This window comes from Pinus tabuliformis, chromosome 1_1 (assembly GCF_031772625.1).
Source record: "Pinus tabuliformis cultivar Carrire ecotype Pingquan chromosome 1_1, CPIR1, whole genome shotgun sequence".
Lineage (NCBI taxonomy): Eukaryota > Viridiplantae > Streptophyta > Pinopsida > Pinales > Pinaceae > Pinus > Pinus tabuliformis.
Window position 1 is genome coordinate 734534192 of NC_142297.1, and position 4809 is coordinate 734539000.

The 4809-nt window shown below is 34.8% G+C and overlaps 1 long non-coding RNA gene across 1 annotated transcript; it reads right to left on the reverse strand.

Annotated features, from left to right (window-relative positions):
* Nucleotides 1–3569: 3569 nt before the first annotated feature.
* LOC149216048 (uncharacterized) lies at nt 3570–4530 on the reverse strand. Its single transcript, XR_016250526.1, has 4 exons — nt 4444–4530; nt 4074–4202; nt 3880–3948; nt 3570–3609 (listed from the first exon to the last, which is right to left on the reverse strand). It is a non-coding gene; the product is annotated as an uncharacterized LOC149216048 (long non-coding RNA).
* Between the last annotated feature and the right edge of the window lie 279 nt (nt 4531–4809).

The window sequence follows — 4809 nt, forward strand, 5'->3', positions numbered from 1 at the left end:
AACAGAATGTGTCCTTACCTGCATAGAGGCTAGGCGGCTTGGCTGTACGGAATTAAAGAGAAAAGATTAAGTTTATTGTTGATCATTTCTCCGGGTCACTCACCCCCAACCAGTAGAAAGATACAGATTAAAAGACAGAAAATCAATGATTTAATGAATCTAACATCTATCAGAAGTTGTAGAAAGCACCATCAAGGCAATTATCAAAGTGGGAAAAACTTTTAAGGATTAAATTCTGGGCAAATGGAAAAATAAAATGAAAAAGCAAACTTATGCTTCCTACATAAAACTTAAAGAAACTAATTTCTCATCTCATTTTATCAGATGAAGACAGATGAGATTTCATTAAACATTTAGGGCAGTTCAACCAAACCCCAGCAACCCACCAAAAATATTTAAAACAATTGACATGTACGAAAAGAATACCTACAATGGCTCGCTTTCTCGATTGAAATGCCAGTGTTTTTTCTTCTTTTGCGTTAAAACCCTGCAATTCCCTGAGATAAGGATAACAACGAAAATCAGAGGAATGCGACCGTAGCCCTGAATGAAACCAACTATCAATGCTGAAAATGCTTTCTAAAGATTAAATTATGGGCAAAGAATAAAATAGTATATGAAAAAGCAAACTTACACTTCCCACCGAAATAAAACATTAGAACATAATCTTCTCATCGCATTTTCTTCTTCAACGGCGGCTCCTCCTGGAAGACAATGACTCCTGCAAAACAGTGAGATAAAATTTCATATCAACAGCTAAAATTTAACCCTATCAACCCACCAAAGAAAATTTAAAACAATGGGCGAATACGAAGAAATGAACTTCACCTGGAATGGCTCGGTCTCTCTCTCTCTTGATTGAAATGCTAATGGTCTTTTTCTTGATTGAAATTTCATAGTGTGTTAAAACCCTAGAATTATCTGAAATAAAAATAATAACAACTATTATACTCTCCCAATCCAATCCAATCCAGGTCAGAGCATTGTCTAGTAGAGTTGTGTTATGTCAAATTAATTTTACAAAGCAAGAAAGAAGGTAAATTGGAGGAATGTGACCCTACTTTCGTGGAAGCGAAGACTCTACCGGTGAACCAAGAACTAGCGGCTTTAGTCATATCACGCACATGCCAATTCCGCATCCAGATCAGTGTATATCGTTCATATTTTGCTCTTCTCCAGGTCACTCACCAACCAACCAACCACGACCTCTTGATCAAGATCGATGAACAGAGCACTACAAAACCCATCAGAATGCTGAAAAACGCGAGTTAAGGATTAAATTGTTGACAAATAGAGGAACCCGAACCGATCCAAGCGAGGTAATCATCTAACAGGCAGCATGATTTTGCAGATACGTCTTAACTGGATGGCATTTGCAGCCCCAACCATAAGAACAAATAATTTAGCTATCACGCACCTCCAAACCAACCAACCAACCACGACCTCTTGTCAAGATCGATGAACAGAGCACTACAAAACCCATCAGAATGCTGAAAAACGCGAGTTAAAGGATTAAATTGTTGACAAATAGAGGAACCCGAACCAATCCAAGCGAGGCAATCATCTAACAGGCAGCATGATTTTGCAGATACGTCTTAAGTGGATGGCATTTGCAGCCCCAACCATAAGATCAAATAATTTAGCTATCTACTCTAGAGTGGCTTATAAGTCATATGTCCAAATCTAATCCTCACTTAGAGTTATATTGTTATCGTTGACAAATAGAGGAACCCGAACCGATCCAAGCGAGGCAATCAGCTAACAGGCAGCGCGAAAGTGGATGGCATTCGCAGTCTTAACCATAAGATCAAATAATTAAGAACTAATTCGCAATAACTACGGTGCGAAATAGGTTAGTGGAAAAGACTAGGAATAACATGTATGTATTTTTTTTTTTTTGGGCAGGTTTGGGGGAGTGGAATCTTAAGGGATTGAATTACAAAAAGAAAAAGAAAAAAAATAAGAAATCTAATGGTCTCATAAATTATATCTAGTTTTGTGGACGTTAAAATTTCATTTTATTTCATTTTCAACTCAGATTATAGGTCATATGTTCAAATCTAATTCTCACTTAGAATTATATTGTCATTATAGTCCATTACTAAATCCTCTTCATCTAAATATTCCAAATAATCAAAAGAATTGTTTTTTGGAAAAAATAAATTGATAGATTTGAGTAACTATAACATAACTTATTATTACTACAGTCAATTACTAATCTCTCTTCAGAATTACTAATCACCTTCCATTCCAATATTCCCCACAATATTATACTATGTAGGATTGAAAAATAGTTCCCTAAATTCTTCATTTTAAATTTTTAATGAAGAGGCTAGTTTTAATATACTATTCTTAAATTTCAATGAAAGTTATAATTAGACATGATAAGTTAGTAAAGTAAAGATCAAAAAATGCTTTAAATTATTTGTATTTGTCCAATATCCTCCACTTATCAAGAGGTGTAACATTATTGACACTTATGCATGAACTTATATCTATGTTAACATTGAGAGAATGTATTGCCTCCAAACACTAAGGTTAATAAGCATAAAATGTAAGACTAACTTTAATAACCATAAAATCCATCAATTGCACAATAAGTGACTCTTAATGACATATTGTAATAAATATATGACATTGTTGGTGGTCAAGTCAAATTCATAACTATAAACTCACTAAATTCCTAATTAACGGTGACTTGAAATCTATATCAAACTTCAATATATTAACAACTTTGCTTTTTACAAATTTAATTTTATATATATATATATATAATTTAGTTAACAAAAATTATATAAATAATAAAAATAATCTTCAAAATATAAAAAAAAAAATAAGAATTAAATATCATAATTAAATTAAATTTTAATTTTAATTAATTTCTCAAACCTCAACCTATCAAGTAATTTAACCTTTTTGCAAATTATATAAAAACAAAACTAACTCTCACAAAACCAGCGCTAACATATATGGCTCACATTTACATTAATACTAATTAGACGTGGGACGATTAAGTGAGTCTGCACCGTACTCTGACTTTACTAGAGCAGCCCTATGCTATCACCAGACTATCGTTCTAAAATGTGAGTTGCAAAGAACTAGAGCATCTCCATCTTTCTTGTACTTCCCTGGACTCTCATTCTAAATGTGAGTTGCAAAGAATGCAAGAGTTCGACACAGTCATGCTACTTTTGTGAAAACAATAAAAAAACGAAACGCGTGCCTACCTGCTTAGAGGCTAGCCGGCTTGGCTGTACGGAATTGAACTACCCAATCAATGGCATCACACACTGGTGGCCAATTCCATTTTCATCAGAGAAAATATTAAGTTTATTGTTTATCATTTGTTTCTCCTCACCTGACAGCCTCATAAAGATACAGATTAAAATAGAGAAAATCAATGATGTAATGAACTCAGCATCTATTCGAAATTGCAAAGCCCTTAGTCAAGCCAACTATCAAAGCTGAAAAATCTTTTTAAAGATTAAATTCTGGGCAAATAGAAAAATAAAACGAAAAAGCAAACTCACTCTCCTCATCTGATTGTCTTTCAACAGAGAGGCTCTTCCTTTAAACATACGATATTCTTTAACGCGTAGTTTAAAAAATCTACAAAATAGTTTAGGAATTTTAGCCAGATTATAAAAATTCTGGTAATTTTTTTGAAAATTTTAATTACAGCTGTTAAACCTCAGTATTTTAGGTGCCGCAAAGGTTTTAGTAGTGCTAATCTATTAAAAAATTTACCCCAACTAAAAACTGCCTTCAGGCGAGCTATTTTGTTGCGTCGGTAGACAACTCCATTTTAGTAACAGTTCAGCGAAACCCTAACAACCCACCAAAGAAATTTAAACCAATTCACGTGTACGAAGAAAATACCTGGAATGGCTCGCTTTCAATTGAAATGCCAATGGGCTTTCTCCATTGCATTAAAACCCTGCAATTCCCCTGAGATAAAAATAATAAAAACTGTCACACTCTCCTAAACCAATCCATTGTCTAGCAGAGTTAGGTTTTGTCAGATTAATTCTGCAAAGCCACAATGAAAGAAAATCGGAGGAACGCAACCCTACCTTCATGGAGACGAGGGCTGAATCGGTGAGGCAAGAACGACCGCATTTAGCGATGTCACGCACAGGCCAATTCCACATCCACATCAAAAAATATTGAGTTTATCGTTATCTTCTGCTCTTCTCACTCACCTGCAAACCAACGAAACACGACCTCAGAAAGATAAAGATGGAAAAAAAGACTGATGCAGAGAGCACTACAAAAACCAAGCCACGCGTGTTAAGGATTAAATTGTTGAGAAACAGAGGAATCCGAACCAATCCAAGCGAAGCCATAATCTAACAGGCAGCATCCGCTTTCTAGATATATACTAGTTTGAAAACATTCGAAATATCTGTCTATGGATTCACATTAAACCAAACAAAAGCATACCTCTATGAATTCGAAATCAGGGATTCCTTTTCTGTCTGCCTTCCCTCTACTCTGCATTCCGCAATTTAAAATTAAAGGAAAAAAAAATAGTTCTGCAGATGAAACAATACAAACAAAAAGAAAAATGAAAAAGAAAACATCAACCAGAACCAAAATTAGAATGAAAAAAGAAACGCATGCACGGCCATGCCGCGGAGCAGACAAACAACTGAGAACAACAATTAGGCAATTCATTGCAGAATTAAAAGAAAAAAGAGATGAAGAGGTAACAACAGGCAGCCCAGCCAAGCCAACATGGAATGCAGAAAAAGATTATGATAAGCCGAACTTCCTCGAGGTTGGGTGCCTCATAATTATTTATAGACG